The 21723-nt window shown below is 42.3% G+C and overlaps 1 pseudogene; it reads right to left on the bottom strand.

Moving 5' to 3' along the window:
• LOC134381129 (F-box/WD repeat-containing protein 12-like) overlaps positions 1-21723 on the bottom strand; it is a 38357-nt pseudogene that overhangs the window by 7866 nt on the left and 8768 nt on the right.

Here is a 21723-nt window from a genome sequence, read left to right as displayed (position 1 = left end):
GCAAGATTTTGCAAGGCTTAACCACAAGCCACAGATTTCCTATTGAGTTACCTAGGAGGTGGAGAGGTGATGGGAGGGGTTTGCAGCTGGCTGAAAAATATATAATACCTGCTTTCTCCCAATAAATTTGCTTAGTGCGTGCACTAGGCCCCAGAACTTTGTGTCTGGTCTGTGGCTGACCACCTCCCCAGGCGGCAGCCCCAAGCTCAAGGCGTGCTTTGAGCAACTCACCTTCCTGCACTCTCTTGGCAGGGCTGCATGTGGCCCTGCTCCCTGAGGGACTCCTGCCAGAGGCTACGTGTAGTCCTGCCTCCTGAGACCCCCAGGACCAAGAGAAAGGCACAGTTATGAACACCTATGAATCAAAGAAACACCTCAGTCACCTTTACAAAAAAGCAAGCCCAAGGAGAAATAGAGTGAAATACATCAATAACACCTAATATTTAAGTATTTATTACTAATATTATTAAAGAAAAATAATTAATAGTGACAATACTGCTCTCAGTCTAAGACGGGTCAAGTAAACAAAAAGCAAATAAATATAAGACCTAAACAATCTAATTAGTAATAACTACACTTGGACCTTTGCACCCTAATAATAGAGAACACACCTCCCTTGCAAGTACACATGGGACAGTCACAAAAATTGAATACACAGTCCAGTTACAAAGAAGCCTCAATAGGTTCTACAAGGGAAAGTAATATGAACGTTCTCTGATCACAATGACAGAAAACTATAAATCAAGAACAATATTGAAACAAAATAGACAAGGCACTAGCTAATCACAGAAAAAATGGGAGAAAGCACACATACTCATACGTAAAAACGAACTGAAAAAGGGCAAATACACAGTTGCAGAAAATATAAAGAAAAAAACCTCAAGAAACTGTTTTAGACAAATGTATGCATAAAAAATTGACAACTGAGATACGCTGGACAACTTCCTAGAAAAATACAACATATCAAAACTGATACCAGCAGAGGCAGAAAAGCTCAAGCAGACCAATTTCCATAGAAGACAAAGAGAAAACTGCTTAAAAACTACCCCACAAAAAGGCATCCAGCACCAGACAATGTGAAAGATGAATTCTACCAATTGAAAAACTAGATAATCCCTGTGCAACTTAAACAGTTGCAGGGCATTTAAAGAAGAAAAAAGAAAAGAAAAATCTTCAGATTCCTTTTATGAACAAAGTATAGCCTTCATATGTAAATCTGATAAAGAAAGCACAAAACCAAAAAACTATAGACCATTCTCACTTATATAGATCCTCTTCCAAGCTCACTCAGGTGGCTGCAGAATGGAGGTATTTTTGCTGGCTGTTGGCCAGGGACTGCTCTTCTCAGTGCCTAGGCCACCCTTGGGTCCTTGCCAAAGGCCTTCTCACAGCTTCTCCCACAACATCGCAGCCAGCAGTGCATTCACACTGACTCCTCCTCAGGCTGCGAATTGGAATTCCTGTTCGGCTAGCAGCCAGGGAACACGGTCTGCCTTGAAGGGGTTGTGTAATTAGACTGGGCACACCCAGATCATTTCTGTTTAGCCCTATATGAGAAATTTCTCATAATGTTTGTTGATTTAACCATATGTCCCTGTAATTCTATAAATTTTGCTCTATAAATTTTTAGGCCATATTTTGAGGTACATCCAAAATTAGACTGTTATATCTTCCTGAAAGTTTGATCTAATTAGTATTATGAAATGTCCCCTAATATCTAGTAATGATTTTTATCTTAAAGTCTTCTTGATCTGATATTAATAGGTGTATCAGCTTTCTTTTGATTAGCATCTCCAGGATACTAAGCAATGGATCATTTCCCACACTTTTAATTCCAACCTTCCTTACATGTTATGTTTTATATTAGTCTTGTATTTGTTTCCTAGGGCCGCTGTAACAAAAGACCACAAACTGCATGGCTTAAAACAACAAAATTATTCCCTTACAGTTCTGGAGCCCAGAAGTCTGAAATCAAGGTGTAAGCTGGGCTGCACCCTCTCTGAAGTCCGTAGGCTGTCCCTGGCTCACAGCAGTGTCACTGCAGTCTCTGCCTGTCCTCACATGGCCCTCTCCCCTGTGCGTCTGTGTCCTTTCCTCTTCTTGTAAGGATACCAGTCATTGGATTTAGGGCCCAACCTAATTTTAGGATGACTGCATCTTGAGATCTTTAACTAAATACATCTGCAAATATCCCATTTCCAAATAAGGCCACATTCTGAGGTTCTAGGTGGACGTGAACTTTCGGGAGGACACTATTCAACCCACCGCATTTACTATGTTGCCTTTCTAAAAATCTACTCTAAAATCTTTGCCTTTTAAGTGAGATATTTAGACCACTTATATTTAATTAATTACAGCTATAATGGGGGGTTATATATGCCATATTATTATAAGATTTATATTAATTCTGTCTGTTTTATGTTCCATTTCCTGCTTTGGGGGGGCTTCTTTAGGATTTTTTGCTTCTTTTGCCATTTGGTAATAAAGAGTCTGGCTCCATTTTTGATATCTGACTGCTGACAGCTTCCCAGCCCTGCCCTTCTCCCTGACCCACGTTTGGGCAGGCTGGTAAGAAAGCCTGCACACTCCTTCCTTTGGCACTGGGTGGGAAGTTCAAACTAAAAAGCCCTAGCCCACGCACCAGAACCCTCATCTCAGCCCCATCTCCTAATCACCATGAAAGCCAAAGCCTGTCACCCCCCCTTCCTGCTTTCTCAAGCCATTTTTGAAACTGTTTGGGTGCCTGTCCTGCTCTCCCCAAGAAAGGTTCACTATGTGGGCAATACACCTTTCCTACACTATTGGTGCATGTGTATAATCAGCGGTCTCCAAATCTGAGCCAAATTTGCAGAGAGAGGGATGGGGTGTGATCCCAACCTGTCCCCCACAGGGCAACCACAAGAAAACTGGTGAAGTGGTGCAGCAAGCAGTGTCTGGGTGATGCCCACCACACTTCTCTTGCACTGGCTTTTCAACTGGCTCTGCTGCTGGCTGGCATGAAGGCACCTGTGCTGTGCTGCTCTGTCATGCATTTGTAGAGTCCCACCAAGCCACCTTACAAATTTAACCAATCTAAGCTTCAATAACTGGCAGTCAGTGGCCTTAGATCATGTTCTTGGCTCGGACTCACCTGTGTGTCTCATATGGAATCATGTGTCTGGATTCCAGCATAAGCCGTGACTGTTACTAGGCTCAGAAGAACAGCTCTCACCCTGGTACCACTGGTTGTGTGTCTCACCTTGGCTCTGATCTCTGCTCTGTAGAGCACTCAGTGGAGAGGCTGATGCCCTGTGCAACATGTGGGCTTAGGCTCTAACTCCTGAAAGCAGGTGGCTCCCCTGAACCCCACAAAATGCCAATCCTGTTTCTGTTGCCTACTGTCTCCATGATAACAAAGATTCTGATTTCTAGGGTGATAGGGAAAAGCACCCATGGCACCCCAAGGCACAGACCCTTTGAAAAGCAGTGCCAATGCTTCCCCTCCTTCCCTTTACCATCCTCTTTCCTAAAGGCTGGAGAATGGCATCACCCTGCTGGATGACTGTAAAACAGACCAACAAAGATTTGGGGTTCCACTGAGTGCCAGGCTTAGCAATATGCTACAGACCTACTCCAGTCCCTGCTTAGGCCCGGGGCCCCGAAAGCCAGCAAGGTAACAATTGCCACAGACGGACCCTAATGCTGATGATAGTTGTTTGGGATTCTTTAGGGGGAGAAACTTATAAATACGAGCAGGGCAGAGAGGATCGCTCCCATTCTCTGAAGTATATCCAGTAACCACAAAAACAAGAAAAAGAAAAGAAAGAAGGAAGGAAAGAAAAACAAACGATTCGGGGGAGGAAACAAACACTGAGACAGATCTGTGAAGCACCCGCTGGCCCTCTCAGCACCCACGTTGCAACAAAATCAACAAGTTTTAGGCCTTTTTGGGTTCTGGGGGCCACACATTCCTCATTTACAAACTTATCTAGGCCTGTTTGTGATGTTACCCACAAATCAGCCCATTCTAAATGCTGCTTTTTATCCCGAAAGCCTCTAGCAACTGTCCGAGTTACATCACAGCAGGCATCCTGTTAGTGCCCCAGAGACTCATTCCCCGTGGAGGCTTCAGCAACCCCCTCTCAAGCCTCCTTCAGTCTCTGGAACACCCACGATGGCCGTGAGCTGCTCATGGGCTTCTGGTGCCAAAAAACTGCCCTTCTTGTCCCCACACTCTCCACCATCCGCGTGAACACTGCTGGCCGCAGCTGGGTCCTCCTGGTGAAAGAGACTCTCACAGCTCCTGAGCCTGTGACTCTGCACCCAGCTGCACACTGTGGCTGGGGTCACGCAGAAGCCTCCTCGCTAAACGTAAATGACATCTTCAGGATGACAGCAGACCTGGGCCATCCGGAGTATTCCCTGCATTCCCCTCATAGGAGGAAGCAGCTTCCCGTTGTGCTCAGACCCTCACCAGATGCAATGGCACTGGACGAAGCCACCACTCTCCAGGACCCACTGGCTACCCGAGAGGTTCCTTGAGAACACCTGAGTAAACTAGAATGGGCATTCACATGTTTTTTGGATGGCACTGCCACCCCTGCACTGAAGGGCTGCTGCTGTCCATCCCTACGGTGGAATGTCCCTGATAAAGGGTGGGACCCAAAGCTCGGCACAGATGGCTGCACTTTACCATAGCCCTCAGTGCCCTGGCCCACAGTCCGCCCATCTGCACATGTTTACAAACCCTTGGGCCACTGCCAAATGTCTGCCTGTGTGGCCGACCAACGGCCAAAAAAGCAATTCCTCATCCAGGGTTTCCCTCTTGGGGGTAAAGACCTCGGGGAATCTCTTGCCTCCCAGATACCCAAAATATAAACCAAGGTTACTCATGTCTCTGCACATACTTAAGACACTCCTTATACTCTATATACAATCAGACATTAATGAGAGAGACAAAAGTATTTCACTTCTCAAAATACAAAATGGGCTCTTGAACAAGTCTTTCACTGGGACTTTCACTTCAGTTATCAGCCTTAGAACACAGGCCTCCCAGAGTACCCTAATTGACAGAGTTTGGATGTGTTTTCCCCCCAAAACTCATGCAGAAATATGATCCCCAATGTGACAGTGTTGGAAGCTGTTTGAGTCATGGGGCAGATCCCTCATGAGTGGATTGATGCTCTCCCTGGGGGAGGGAGTAATGAGTGAGTTCTCGCTCTATTAGTTCCCTCAAGAGTTGTTTAAAAGACCCTGGCACGTCCTCTCTCTCTTGCTTCCTCTCGCCATGGGATCTGCTTGTACCCACCAGCTGCTGCCACTTTCCACCGTGAGTAGAAGCAGCCTGAGGCCCGTGCCAGATGCAGCTGTCCCAGAATCATAAGCCAAATAAACCTCTGTTCTTTATACATTACCCAGTTTCAGGTATTTCTGTTACAGCAACACAAAATGGACTGATACACTAACCGTTTGCTTCCACAAGTTCAAATTCAGTTACACAAAACATGCACATTTCAGTCGTTAAACACTGGGATGAGTATAACAGTCTGGCTCAGTTTTTGATGTTTGCTGACATTTAACCCCACCCGCTCTGTTCCGCTTCTGCTCCATGTCAGGACAAGCTGATGAGAAAGGAAGTGTTCAAACCACATCAACACTGGCCCAGGTGGCCACCCTCACCCCAGCCCCACCCCCTGGCCACCAGAAAAGCCCATGCCGGTCCCTCCTCCTCACACTCTCAAGCCATTTCCAGATCTGCCTTGAAATCCTAAACAAACTTTGCGTTGGGTTAACTGTCCCCATGGGGCACCCATCAGACATATTTGCTGTCCTCTTATGATTTAGAGCTAGCTATATGCTCTTTCACTAATCTTTTGAAGTTAACACTACAGATTATGGTATGCAATCTTAACTTACAATACTATACTATTTTTTTTTTTGACTGGTAAGGGGATTGCAACCCCCTGACACGGTGTTGTCTGCACCAGGATCAGCCAGTGAGCACAGCGGCCAGCCCTATATAAGATCCAAACCCACGGCCTTGGCACTACCTGCGCCACACTCTCCCGAGTGAGCCACGGGGCCGGCCCACAATACTATACTATTAATCGGCACATTTAATCTTTCTAGACAATTCAAGGATCTCATAACCTTCTAACTTAAATGCAAATGCCATGCACTTTATTTCCATATATAGTTTAAAGTCCACAAGACATTGTTAACTGCTGTTTTACAAAGTCAGGATTCACTTAGATTTTCTTTTATTGACCATTGCTGTTGCTCTTCAATCTTTGCTGACTCAATGAAATTTCATCTCTGATCATTTTTTTCCTCCCTGAATAAGTCCCATTAGTTTTGGGGTTTTTGTTTGTTTGTTTAGTGGTAGTGGTTGTTTGGTACAAATTCTCCATTCTTTTCCTGAAAAAAAGTCTTTGTTTTACTATCATCCTTTAAAAACTTTTCTAGTTATGTGGAATATACTAAAAAGCATATGTACTTCACAGGGCCTGGTTTTCCAAAGCCTTGCAGTTTCAAATATTGACCTTGCAAGGACAGGAAATTACCCTCAGGCTATAAGTCTCTGTTGCAAGATAAGGATTGTGGCACAGCAGGCTGCTGGCTCAAAGACAGACTAGTTACTGATTGTTTGTAAAGATACTGAGAAATTGCTGTTAAGGAATATTTGCTAAGATCAAACTGTTGTTGATAGGACCATTAATTGCCTTACTGGAATGTCATCTGGCTTGTTTCACTGAAAGTTATCAGCCTATATTGTTAAACTATAATCCCACCTATGTCTCTTCCTGTAACTTCCTGGTTTGGAAAATAAATGCAGGAAGAGAACCCTAATTCAGGGTTAATTTCCTGAGGAAGGGATCCCTCTTGCTTGAGGGTTCCAGTGGGAGATTAACCACTTTGGGGCCTCTCACTGCTTGGAAGAGATGGGCTTTGAGTAATCCTTTGCATCTCCGTCACCCAGGGGAAGTGGGGTGACAAATCCATGGGGGCAAAGCAACACAAAGCAACATGGTTATAGAATCCTTGGTTGGCAGTTCTATCTTTTAAGATATTCCATTGTCATTTAGCTTCCACTGTTGCTGTTAAGAAGTCAGTCTTGAAGGTAATTTGATCTCCTCTGGCTTCTATTAGGATTTTTCTTAGTCTTCAGCTATCTCAGTCCACTCTGACAGGTTCATATGCAGGTTTATTTTTATTTATTCTGCTTGGTGTTGTAGGTCTTCTTGATTCCATGCATTAATTTCCTTACTCTGCTTTGGAAAAGTATCTGCTAGTATCTCTTCAAAAGTTTCTTCTGCCCCATTCACCCCTTCTCTACCCTTAGGATATCAGTTAAACAAATACTGGAACTTTCTGTGGGTCCTTTATAGCCTTGTGGACCCCAGGCAGCATCAGTATTACCTAGAAGCTTGATAAGAGTCAGAATCTCAGGCATCCCCAGGGACCTACTGAATCAGAATCTGCACTTAAACAAGATCTCCAGGTGATCAGATGCCCACTAGCACCTGAGCTCTGGCCTATTTCTCTTACTCTCTCGTCCACATTTAATGTTCTTCGTATCATTCTAGACAGTTTCTTTTGCTTTCTCGTCCAGTTCACTAATTCACTTTTACATTCTTAACTTTTTAATTGATATGTAACACACATATGTAAAACTGCACAAAACAAAGTGTAGAGCTCAATAAATTATTACAAAGCAAGTATTCATGTCACCACCCAAGTTAAGAAATAGCTAAATTGCCAGTAGCTCAAAAGCTCCCCTTGCCCCACACCCAGTCACTGTGTGGTTCAATTGTCTACCCTGCCATTAAATTCACCCATTGAGTTCTTAACCATTGTTACTGAATTTTCCTGTTCTAGAATTTCTACTTGGTTATTTTCTAAATCTGTTATGTCATGTTTTATATCCATAAGTTCTCTGCTGAAATTTACCTCCCTGAACATAGCAACCATAGGTGTTTTAATGTCTGTGTCTAATATCTATAATGTCTGAAGCCCCTGTGGTTCTCTTTACATTGTCTACTATTTCTCCTGCCAGTTCTAGCTCATATTATCTTACCTCTTCCTATGCCTAGCTTTAAGTAGAAATAATGTGAGGCATAGAGTGATGTTATCTTTCTCCAAAATGGATTTTTGTTCACTCCTACCAGGTGATCAGGGGTGCTGAGCCACAGCCTATGCAAGGGCTGGTTGACCCACAGCCTACCCTTACCCTTAGGTTGCAACACTTGCTAATCCCACCCAGTGCATGAGGATTCACAGGCTTGCCATACTTGGTGGCCTTGGCTTTGGTCCCCTAGGCTGTCAAAGTTCTGCTCAGTCTCTCAAATGCCTTGGAGTAAATATTCCCAAGGCAAAAATAGCCCCCAGTGATGGGGTCACCACTGTGATCCCATCTCCTAAATCTCGCCCTAGAAGTTGTTCTTTTTTTTTAGCTCTCTCACATTATCAAGTGGATGATACATACACTGTCTGTGTGTGGATACATTTTCCCTCATTTTTCTTAGTTGTCCCTCACAAACAGTGTGAATTCCATGGCCTGCCATTCCCAAAGGAGAATCGTAGTGGTTTCTTCTTCATCTGTACAATAACATTCTCAAATTTCTCTGGGAGCTATTAATTACACTTATTCTAAAGTCTTTAAACAACTTACAGGAACGCCGACGAGAACTCACTTCATCCTCATGGCCTTCAGAGCTCTGGCTTCAATAGTTACAATCTTTCCCCTGCACAGGTTGCTTGGCAAATGAGAAAGGGAAGGAACAGAATGCTATGCTTGTTTAAGATAAGGGGAATGACGCCAGCAACCCCAGGGATAAGCAAGAGGAGGCTGCGAGGTGCCGGGGAATCTTCTCCTTCTGCAGCTTCTCTCTCTTTGGCATGGCTCCACTTTTGTCCCTAAGTACCTTATAAGCTCCAACTCCTTTCCCCCAAAACTCCCCAGGGTTGTGGAGAAAGCGGCTGCACAGCACTGGGATCGAGAGTCCATCCAATCCATTCCCTGTAAGTAATCACCCGCCAATGATGATAATCAGAATAATAAACTACTTGTAAGCCATAGGGAGCTGCCTGCTTCACTCTGCAGTCTCAGGATACCTTCTCAGTTTGGTGAGCATTATACTGTTAGCTCATACTCAGACAACTATAAAGTTGTTTATATTAAATGTTTCATTAGGTCCTACTTTGTTTGCTGAGCTAAGTTCCTCTCTGTTTTGTTTTTGAAACATTACACTGTTCTTGGATATCTACTCATCTGTTTATTTAGAAACAGCAGCTTGCCCATAATTCCAAAGACCCTCTTCCCCACAAGTGGATGACACTGTCTTTAGATGAGAGCTACTTCCTAGATCTGTCATCTTAAACACCACCTTCATGGTGTTTCTGCCTGGTCAAATGCTTTCCAATGTCATCTTTAAATTAAATGTCCCAGCAACTCAAGTCTTTCACTGTCTTGGGTAAATGTTCACATTCTGTCAAACATGTCTCAGCTTTTCCTGAGTTGGGCCTTAGCAAAGACTTGAAAAACAGGAACAAACAGTAAAAATGCAGTAGTGAGAAGAAACTTCAGGTAGAAGAAAGACTATAAACAAAGAAAGACTATAAAGGAGACAGGAAAGCAGGGGCACATGGACAAAAACCCCGAGGGAGCCCATAAAGGTGGATCTCACTGTGAAAGAAAGGGAGAGGCTACCCAGTTGGGGCCACATACAAAGGCTACTGCTGTATGCTAGGGCTGAAGGCCAGAACAAGGCATCTTCACTCTACGATGCAGGCAAGGAGGAGCCGGGGAACCCAAAGAGGAGAGTGACATGGTCTGCTGTGGAGAGGGCCTGGCTCAAGGCTCATCCATCATGGTAGTCATATTGCCAGTGTGCACAAACCTTAGGAGAAGGCTAGGACCTGCATCGGTGCCTAAGAACCAGTCACTCACCAGCAGGAAGGGGCCCTCTGGATGTCACAGGCCTCCATCGCAGATGAGAATGTCGGCAGACAGAAGGAGGCCCCCTCCCACCCATTCTCTGTTTTCCACACTTTGATCAATCCCCACTTGTCCGTGGTGACAACCAGCTGCAGCTGAGGGTAAGTCACCAAATTCACCAGAGCAGCAGGCTTGACCAGATCTCTGTGCCCTGGGCAAAAACAAAATTAACATAACAACTTACACAGTGATCCATTTATTTCATAAACACATATTACTTTTATGCATTCAACAGACACAGTTATCTGTGTCTACTCTGTGCCAGGTTCCACAGTACACACCAAGAACGCAAAAGTGAAAAAGACATGACCTCACCCTACAGCACAGTAGGGAAAACAGAAGAGGAAGGTGTATCCTAGATATATGAAGAGTAATAACTTGCAAAGCACAGCTGGAGTGTCTGGAAAGACCTGCTGGAGGCTGGATAGCACTTACTAAGCCTAAGCGTGGGGTTACGGCACACACAATGGCCCGACGTATCTGAAGCACTTTCGGCATTACCAAGGGTCCAGTGAAAAGGAAGGCAGGCGCAGGATGGACAGGGAGGCTGGATGCAAGCCTGATGCCATGCTCAAGAGCCAGGGCTGTGCACCGCTGCACCCTGCTCTCAGTCTACAGAGAACTTCCACAGGTACTGTCTCACTCTGTTTGCATGGTAGCCAGTATAACTGACAAGCAAATTCAGGCTTGTGGATGTGAATAGATACTTGACGTTGCACAGACGGTAGCTGCCCTGCTTTGAATACCTCCCCCTTTTCGGGGTGTGCACCAGCAGTGCTGCCATGGGCCAGCCCTGGCCAAAGCCTAGCCCCACATACAGTTCACTGATCCAGGGGAAAACAGCTGCCCCAAGTGGGATCCACTCCACGGTCTCCTGGGATTTATAAAATAGGAATGCAGAGGTAAAGAGCCTAGTGCCACTGAGTCAGGGCCTCGGGTGAACCACTGACTGCTGCTCCCCACTTCCCAGGCCTGCCATGGTTAGGTTGCTTCACAAGTGGGGGTTATTATATCTTTTTTTTTTACCATGGTTTATTATTTTTATCATGATCTCTTTTTCTAGTCATATCTTGATATTCCTCTATTAGTTTCTTTTTTTCTCCCTCAGTTGATTTCTGTTGCTCAAACAGTTAACGTGACTAGGACAGACCCCAGCACCAGGGACTGGGCTGATGGCAAGTGACTCTCAGAGAAACACAGAATATTTACAAGTGTTTAGTGGTACTGAAGTGGGCAAAAAGCAATGCAACTCTCCTCCTATGTCAGAATGGAAAAGCAGCAGCCAGTGAAAGAGAATGCTAGAACACGCTACTCAAATTCCTGCCTGTAGTCCCCAATTCCATGTGCCTCCCAAGGGGAGGGAATCCCATGCAGGTCATGAAACAGGAAAGTGGAGGCTGTAGGCGGAAGGATGTTTCTGCTGGCACCATATGCTGTGACATTAGAAGGAGACAATCTCAAACCTTAGACTTCTCCAGGGATCAGAGAACAAAGCATGGCGTGAGAAACCATGTCAGAAATCAATATAGATTCCAGTCAAAATGTGGAGTTGAATATTATAAGTACACATAAAATTAAGCAAATTTTTTAAAAGAAAGATAATTACTAACTTCTGGGAAACCAAAATGCTACAGGGGTGAAGGGGAAGGAATGGTAAAGATAATTTACTTCATGACTCAGCTCTGAAGTGCATTTACAAAATTATAATAATGTATACAATACATGTTGACCTCAACAAAATCACAGTATAATTGTTTTGGGACAGGAAGGTTAAACCTGTGTGCGGGAAGAGAAGGAAAGAGCTAAATCACCTGCCAAAGAACTCAACAGATGCCTAATAATGAGATGCCTAATTTCCCTTTGGGAACATTGTTTCCTCTGGGGATACAGGGGAAAGGCATGACTGGTTTTAACATAATCCTAGGGCTGGCCAGTTATCTCAGTTGGTCAGAGCACAGCCTTATAACACCAAGGTCAAGGGTTTTGATCCACATGCCAGCCAGCCGTGCCCCTTCTACCCCCAAAATAAAACAATCCTTTTTGAACTTTGACCTTTAAACTATGCACAACTCTAATATTAGCAGCACCCCGATTTCTATCACCCATCAGGTGACTGCAAAACTTTGCCATGCTTTTAGTTATTTTCTTCAAAAAATATTGTGATGAATTTTACAAATAAACAAATATTTTAAAAATTTATTCATGAATATAGATACAAAAAAACTTAAATTAATTATCGGCAAACTCAACACTGCTGGGTATATAAAAAGACTAATGTACTAATGAGATGAGAAAGAACTATACCACAGCCAGAACGATGAGACAATCACAGCCAACCATGGGCAGTTTTAAGGCAACACGTTTGAAAACTCAGAAGGAATGTAATTTTCTAGCAAAATATAAGTGATTCAGCTTGATTCAAGAACAGGCAAAATCCTGGACAGAAAAGAAGTTACAGGAGAGACTGAAAAGGCTGGTAAATTTTAATCACAATGGAGACAAAAGGTCCAAACATTTCACGAGTGAATTCACTCCATCTTTTAAAAAAGTGTTTCATTCATGCTATGGGTCAAATGTGTCCCCCAAAAGTTCATGTATTGGCAACTTGAACTCCACTGTAACAACATTAAGAGGGTCAGACATCCAATTATGGTATTTGAAAGGTGAGGCCTTTGAGAGGTGATTGGATTGTGAGGACTGTGCCCTCACAAATGAATTGATCCACTGAGTAATGGGCATGGTTCCGATGGCTTTATAAGGAGGGCAACTGAGATAGCTCTCTTCTTGTTCAGCAGTTTCTCACCATGTGATACCTTGAGTTGCTGTAGAGAGTCACTGTCCAGAAGGCCCACACCAGATGTGTTCCCTGGACTGTGGACTTACCAGCCTCCAACGGTAAGAAATAAATTTCATTTCTTTATAAATTACCCAGTTTCAGGTATCCTGTTATAAGTAACAGAAAACAGACTATAACAGTTCCTATACTGTTCTTATTGCTTCAGATTATACAAAAAGAGCTCTCTCTCTCTCTCTCTCTCTCTCTCCACCCCCACACACACACGATTCCAAAGTCCATATGGAGGAAGGACCATGAAGAAAACTTGAAATAACAACTGTAAAGAAGACTTGCCCTACTAGACATCAAACTTTTATAAAGCTATTGTATATAAAGTGATATAGTACCAGCACAACAACCATTCATATAAATGAAACAAGAGTTTATAAACACAGGCCCAAATCTAAATAGAAATTTGATATATAAAATAGGAGGCATTATAAGTCAGTGGAGGTTTTATCCAACAAACAATGTTGGAACAGTTGGTGGCTTAGTTAGAAGAAACTACGGTCAGACCCCTATGCTTCCAATCACATATAAAAAGATATTCTTAAAAGTTAAATATCAAAAATGTAAAAAAAAAAAGTTAGAATAAAATATAGGAAAAGAGGAACTTCAAGGTAGGATAAGAGAGGCCTTCTAAACCAAGACAGGATACCCAGAAATCATAAAAGGAGGAAAAAATTGTGGCTGGGTAAAAATTAAACTTCTGTAAAGCAAAATCCAAGAAAGAAAAATATTGAGTTTTCCTTTTTTGTTGTATCCTTGTCTGGTTTTGGTATCAAGGTGATTTTGAACTCATAGAATGAATTCGGGAGAATGGCCTCTGTTTTAATATTTTGAAGTACTTTGAAGAGGATTGTTGTTAATTCCTCTTTACAGGTTTGGTAGAATTCAGCAGTAAAGCCATCCAGTCCTGGGCTTTTCTTTGTTGGGAGCCTGCTGATGACTGCTCCATTCTCGTTACTTGTTATTGGTCTGTTCAGGTTTTCTATTTCTTCTTGGTTCAGTCTTGCTAGTTTGTAGGTGTCCAGAAATTTATCCGTTTCTCCCAGGTTTTTGAATTTGTTGATGTATAGTTGTTTACAATATATGTGATGTGTAGTTGATGTAGAGTTGTTTACAAGTCAATAAATGTGATACACCACATCAGTAAATCAAAGACAAAAACCATATGATTATCTCACCAGATGCAGAAAAAGCATTTGACAAAATTCAACACTCCTTCATGATAAAGATTCTCATCAAACTAGGTATAGAAGGAAAGTATCTCAACACAATAAAAGCCATCTATGACAAACACACCACCAATATCATCCTGAATGGGAGAAAGCTTCTACCTTAAGAACAGGAACAAAACAAGGATGCCCACTCCCATCATTTCTATTTAAAATAGTATTGGAAGTATTAGCCAGAGCAATCAGGCAAGAGATAGAAATGGAGGACATCCAGACTGGAAAAGACGAAGTCAAACTGTCCCTGTTTACAGATGAAATGATCCTATATAGAGAAAAACCTACAGACTCTACAAAAAACTCTTACAGCTGATAAACAATTTCAGTAATGTTGCAGGATACAAAAATCAACATGCAAAAATCAGTAGCATTTTTATATTCCAGCAATGAACTAGCAGAAAAAGAAATCCAGAAAGCAAGCCTACTTAAAATAGTCATCAAAAAAATAAAATAAAATAAAACACCTAGGGATCAATTTAACCAAGGAGGTTGCCTTGGGTTGAATGTCCCCCCAAAACTGAACCCTCACTGTGACTGTTAAGAGGGTGGGAAATCCTATTATGGTCATTGCAAGGTGGCGGCTTGAAGATGTGTTAGATTCTGAGGATCATGCCTAATGAATGGATTAAAAATGGTGGTCATGGGTGTGGTTCTAAGGGCTTTAAAAGGAGAGTGTATGAGGAGCTATCTCTCTGCTCTTTCTGCTCTGCCATTTTCTGCCATGTGAGACCCTTGCATTGCTGTAAAGCCACCACTAAAGAAGACTCACTAGATGTGTTCCCTGGACTTTGGACTTCCAAGCCTCTGAAACTGTAAGCAATAAATTTCATATTCTTACAAAGTACCCAGTTCTGTGTATTTCGTTATAAGCAACAGAAATAGAGCAGAGGTGAAAGATCTCTACAATGAGAACTACAAATTACTTCTGAAAGAAATTAAAGAGGACATAAAAAGATGGAAAGACATTCCATGCTCTTGGACCAGAAGAATTAACATTACAGACTCAATGCAATTCCCAGCAAGATACCAATGACATTCTTCACAGAAATATATATATAAAAAAATCCTAACATTCATATGGAACATCAAAAGACCCCAAATAGCAAAAGCAATCCTAAGCAAAAAATAAATAAATAAATGAATAAAATAAAACCATTGGTGTTACACTACCAGACTTCAACCTTTACTATGAAGCTACAGTAACCAAAACAGCATGGTAGTGGCATAAAAACAGACACTCGGACCAATGGAACAGAATAGAGAACCCAGAAATCAACCCACATGCTTGCAGCCAACTGATTTTGACAAAGTCACCAAGAACATACATTGGGGAAAAGACTGCCTCTTCAATACATGGTACTGGGAAAACTGGACATCCATATGTAGGAGAATGAAACTAGACCCGTACCTCTTGTCATTTACCAAAATCAACTCAAAATGGATTAGACTTAAGTATAAGACCTGAAACTATAAAACTTCTAAAAGAAAAGCTACAGGAAACAGTTGAGGAAGTAGGACTGGGCAAAGGCTTTATGAATAAGACCCCAAAAGCACAGGCAACAAAATAAAAAATAAACAAATGGGATTATATCAAACTAAAAAGCTTCCGCACAGCAAAAGAAACAAGTAACAGAACAAAAAGACAACCTGAGAATGGGAGAAAATATTTGCAAAAAAGGTATTACTATCAAGAATACACAAGGAACTCAAACACCTTAACAGTAAAAAAAAACAGGTAACCCAATTAAAAAATGGGCATAGGAGATAAACAGCCATTTCTCAAAGGAAGATATACAAATGGCCAACAGATGAAAAACTGCGCAACATCACTAAGCATCAGGGAAATGCAAATCAAAACCATACAGAGATATCATCTCACACCAGTCAGACTGGCTATTATCAAACAGGCAGAGAATGCTGGCAAGGATGCAAAAAGAGAGGGGAACCCCCTGCACTGCTGGTGGGCTTGTAAATTAGTGCAGCTTTTATGGGAAACAGTGTGGAAGCTCCTCAGACAACTACAGACAGAACTGCCACATGATCCAGCAATCCCACTGCTGGGTATGTACCCAAAGGAATGGAAATTAGCACGTCAGAGGGACACCTGCACTCCCATATTTGTCACAGCTCTACTTGCAATACCCAAGAGTTGGAACCAACCTAAACATCTATCACCAGATGAGAGGGTAAGGAAAATGTGGAATATATACACAATGGAATACTACTTATACATAAAAAAAAGCATGAAATTCTGCCATTTGCAGCAAAATGGATGAACTTAGAGAAAATTATCTTAAGTAAAATAAGCCAGTCACAAAAAGAGAAATACCGCATGTCCTCACTCAAAGTGGGAGCTAAAAAAAATAAAGAAATAAAGATATAATTCCAATAATTCATTGAACTTTCAAAAGGAGAGAACAGAACTGAGATCATCAGAGGTGGAAAAGGAGGAGGGGGAGTAGGGGTAGCAAGAAATTGGTAAAGGGCTACAAAAAATGATTATATTGTATAATGTTAAATATATTAATTATCCTAATTTTAGATCACATATCTACACATGTATTGATATTCTATGCTGTCCTCCACATATATAATCAATTATGTTTCAATAAATTGAAAAAGGAAGAAAAAACAATACTACCAAAAAAATACTAAATAGTAATATTGAGGAGTCTTTGTCACTCCAGCAGGAAACCCCAAGTCATCCCTGGAGACAGCAGGGTGCAGCAGTTAGAGCAGGGGTTCAGAGGCCAGACTGCTGAGGCCTCACCTCTTAACATGTGGCTTCACCTTCTTAAACTATAACACCCCTCCAGGCATAGGATCTGGGAGAATTCAGTGAGTTCATCAGCTATTTTATTGTTATTGGTATCCTCCCATATAAAGAACCACTACACACTGATATGGAAAGGACACACAACGCCCCTGCCAGATGGACCAAGAATATGAAAAGAAAAAGCAAAAGGCCAGTAAGCACTGTAAAACATGTTCAAATTCACAAGTAAACAGAGAAATGACAACTTGAACATTCTGCATGTCAGACTGGCAAAAAATAATTATAAGCAACACTGGTAGGGATGCAGGAAGCCAGTGTTTTCCTACCCTTTTGGTGGAAGTATAAATTATCACAAACCTTTTAACACATATGACAGTGTTTATTAAAATCTAAACTACACATGAAATTGACAAGCAACCCCATTTACGGAAATTTACACAAAAGAATAAACTCTCTAAGTATATATGCATAAGGATATTAGTGCTTAGAGCACATATATATGCTATATGTAATAGCAAAAATACCTGAATGTATATAAAATACAAAAATGATACCTGAATGTTCATAGAGAAATGGCTGAATAAATTACAACACAACCATGTTATGCTATATTAAAGGGGTATTAAAGAACAAATGAGAACTACCTGTATACAAGTTGACAAGAAGGAACGTCCATCAACTTACAGAAGTGTGTGCAAGATAATCTTATCTTGTTTAAGAAATTAAAGTAATACTTTCTAACAACCAAGCACCTCTCTACATAATCACACGAGTGTGCCTGTATGTATTTGCATAATAAAATAGGGTACAGACCAAATGGTTAATACTGGTAACATTAGTGCATAGGATCAGGAGAAAGGGGCAGAGAATATTAATTTTACTTTAAACACATTTATTGTTTAGTTTTTTAATTTTTATTGTTTAAATTTTTATGAAAATGTTTACCTTGAATTTGAAATGGCTGAATCTTTTTAAAACTTAATTGACTCTATTTTTAGAGCAGTTTTACGCTGACAGAAAAACTGAGTGGAAAGTGTAGGCAGTACCTTAGTGCTCACATACCCCTGCCCCACCTGCAGTTTCCCGTTAGCCTTTTGCATGGGGCTGGTACATTTGTTACAAATGATGAACCAATCCTGATACATCATTATTAACTGAAATCCGGTGTTTATACTGGGGATCACTCTTAGTGTTGTTTATTCCACGGGTTTTGACTAATGCATAATGTCATGTATCCACCATTATAGTATCATGCAAAATAACTTTGCTGACCTAAATCCCCTGTGCTCCACATAGGCAGCACCCACCCTCGTGCCCACCACCACCCAACTCTTGATCTTTTTACCACACAATCCAGCAATCACACTTCTTGGTACCCAAGTGAGTTGAAAACTTGTGTCCGCAATAAAACCTGCACACAAATGTTTAAAGCAACTTTACTTATAATCACCAAACGTGGAAGCAACCAAGATGTCCTTTAATAGGATAAACAAATTGTGTACATCCATACAATGGAATATTATTCAGTGCTAAAAAGAAATTAGCTATCGAGCCACAAAAAGACATGGGAGGACTTCGTGTATTGCTAAATGAAAGAAGCCAACCTGAAAAGCCTACTTTGATTCCATTTGTGTTGTTACAACACAATACCCGAGACTGGGTAATTTATAAGCAGCAGAAATTTATTTTCTCACATTTCTGGAGCTGGAAAGTTCAAAGTCAACGTGCGCTTTGGTTCAATTGTCTGGTGAAGGCCTTCTTCTTTCATCCTCAGGAGAAGAACAGTGTCCTCACACAGTGGAAGATGGAAGGCAAGAGAGGCAGATTCCCTCCATCAAGTTCTTTTATAAGGCCACTTAATCCCATTCACAAGGACTCCATTCTCGTGACTCAATCACCTCCCAAAGGATATCCTTCCCAATACTGGTGCACTGGGGATTAAATTTCAATATCAATTTCAAGGGGACAAAAGCATGTAAGCCACAACACCAACGATATGACCAAAATTTTTAAAAAGAAAATAAGGTTGAAGATTTGCTCATGAAGGGTATCAGGGCTGGGAAGCCAGGCAGAATGGCATGAAGGGCCTCTGGCACTCTGAACCTGTCCCACTGGAAATAATGGAGCACACTAAAGTAGGATTTGATGAACTGTGGCCTGCAGCCAAACCCAGCCCACTGCCTATTTCTGTATTGTGCACAGTTTTGTATCTTGGATTAAAAAAAAATCAAAAGAATATTTCATGGCACAGGAAAATTACATGAAATTCAGGTTTCAGTGTCCGTAAATAAAGTTTTACTGTACTATAGCCACTCTCATTTGTTTGCTTATTGTCTATGGTTGCTTTAATGTTGTAACAGCAGAGTTGAGTAGTGTGACAAAGACTGGCCTGCAAAGCCTACAGTATTTACTGTTTAGCCATTTACAGAAAAACATGCCTACCCCACGTGAAAGCACTTTCTCTATTCAAGTGAAGATCTTTTCGTTTTGACAACTGTGGAAGGTCCCAGCCCTCAAGTCTTCTTCCTACCCAAGCGCCTTTAAATCTTAGCCTGCCCGTGGCCACACGTCCACACCCTGCAAGCAGGTCTCTTTCAGGAGACCTGACACCACAAGGAGTGAGGGTGCAGCTGAGACCTGAACTCCACCTGGTCTCCTGACACACTGGTGGGCGGCCCCTCCTCCCCCCTGCTGCTGCTGTCTTGTGTTAGTTAACTTGAGAGGAACCTGCTACTTTTTAGAGGCAGCATCCACTTGCAGCACCCGATGAACAGTGAGAGGTGAGCACTCACTTCCCAAGAGACTGTTTATTTACATAATAAAATAAGACAGTAAAGGTACCTTTGCCTGTCTAGGACATTCAAACATGTGAAATAATCGACAGTTTTCCAGGAAAATATCCATTTTAGGAGGTCGTGTTCCATCTGTGTGGCCCCAGGCAGAACTCCTGGATTCGCAGGGCAACCACATGGTTCAAGACTAAGGACACTTTCCCTGTCTCAGTCCCAGTGTATCCTTCTATAAAATTAGGATGATAATAATGAATACCCTGCTTGGCTGCTGTAATGAGAAAATGGCTATGAAAACTTCTTAACCATAAGCACCAACAAAGTTTGAAGTATTAATTTAGTTATCCAGGTTTTCACACGTGGGCATAAATGAAAGTTGTAATTATCTAGGCAAAACCACCCAGTGGCCAGCATCGGTCCCCATGTGGAGAATCACATGACAGCGTGGCTTCAGATCAAAGTCCGATGACGCTCACATGAAGGTGCGAGGGACAGCATGGCAGCAGCCATCCCAAGCAGGCGCCAACACGGCCCCCAGCAGGCGTTGTTGGTAAAGTCAGTGCAGCAAGAAGCCAAAAATGTGTCACCTGAGACTGGTCAGACTCGAGTTTCAAACACGGGTCCACTCGTGCTTGTTACCAGTGTGACCTGGCACACTAATTGATCCTCTTGCAAGCTCAGATTTCTCATCTGCAAAATAAGGTTCCCACTCCTCACCTCAGTAGTTTTCCATGATGATTAAATGAGATCATAAAGATAAAGGGCCTGAGACCCTTTGACCAAGGACACAGTAAGGATTCAGTCAATCTCATCCTCACCTTCCCTTCCTGGGGGCCTGCTCACCTCATGCAAATCCCAGGCACGCACAGTGCAGTCTGAGGACACGGTGCAAACCACAGACTTCTCCCTCCTGTCAAACCGGTACTCACTAGTTGTGACGTAAGCCAGCTCCTCTATCTGTCCTGTAAGAGAACACAGACACAGATGGCCTGTGATGTGAACACTCAACTTGGTAAAAGGGCAAGCAAGAAAACCATTTCTCCTTCTCTGTCTCAGGAGCACAATGGACGCTCGTTTAGGGGACAGTGTGGATGGCAAAAGAACTAGGGCTTCAGAGTTACAATTGGATTCTGCTCCCAGGACTGCCCATCACCCTCCAGCCATGTAACCTTAATCTACCCCCTGCACTTTTACTTTCTGTTTCTTCCTACTCTGAAACAGACATAATGAGCCCTTCCTCACAAGGTTATTGCAAGGATCAAATGACATAACACAAATGATATAGGACACAGCAAGACATGTACTCATCAAGTGATGCTTTCCAAGTCATTGGCTGAAATGCCATGACTTCACCAGAAGGAGACTTGACTTGACCAGAGTGAGCAGTGGGAGTGAACACAGCTACCACATTCCCCACCTCATACCTGTGTGCCTGGCAATGGCTCTGCAGATGAAGTCCTTCCCTGGCTGCCCAGATTCCATTCGGAACTCCAGCTCAGACCGGCAGAGATAGTACTGTTTCCATGTCTGTGTCCCCAGGACAACCTAAGAGGCTTTGCAGGAGGACCAGCATCTCAGACACAGCTGCCTGAAAAACAGAAATTCCAGGCGGTATGTAACAGTCATGGTTTTTGGAGCCAATAGGCCTAGCTTTGAATCCTGGCTTTGCCTTTTATTGGCCATGAATTCACTTTACCTACCTAGGCCTCAATTTCCTCTTCTGTAAAATGGGGGTAAGGACCACATAACATTGAATGAGTGCGCACTACACATTAGGCACAAAGTGCTTCTTATAACAACCCTATTAAATAAGATCACATCCCGATTCTATACCCAAGGACGTGGAGGCAGAGAGTGGTTAGACAACTTACTCAAAGTTATGCAGCTGGGATGCAAGAACTCACATTTTTTGAAGTCACCAACTCTAACTTTTGAATTGCCTATTTCTCCCTTCAATTCTGTCAGCTCTTCATGTATTTGCTGCTCTGTTGTTAGGGGCATATATATTTACAATTGCTGCATGTTCTTGATGGATTGACCTGCTTATTATTATCAAACATCCTTCTTTGTCCCTAATAACATCTTTTATCTTAAAGTCTATTTTGTCTGAT

This window comes from Cynocephalus volans, chromosome 6, assembly GCF_027409185.1.
Source record: "Cynocephalus volans isolate mCynVol1 chromosome 6, mCynVol1.pri, whole genome shotgun sequence".
Taxonomy (NCBI): domain Eukaryota; kingdom Metazoa; phylum Chordata; class Mammalia; order Dermoptera; family Cynocephalidae; genus Cynocephalus; species Cynocephalus volans.
This window is presented reverse-complemented; position numbering and strand designations above follow the sequence as displayed.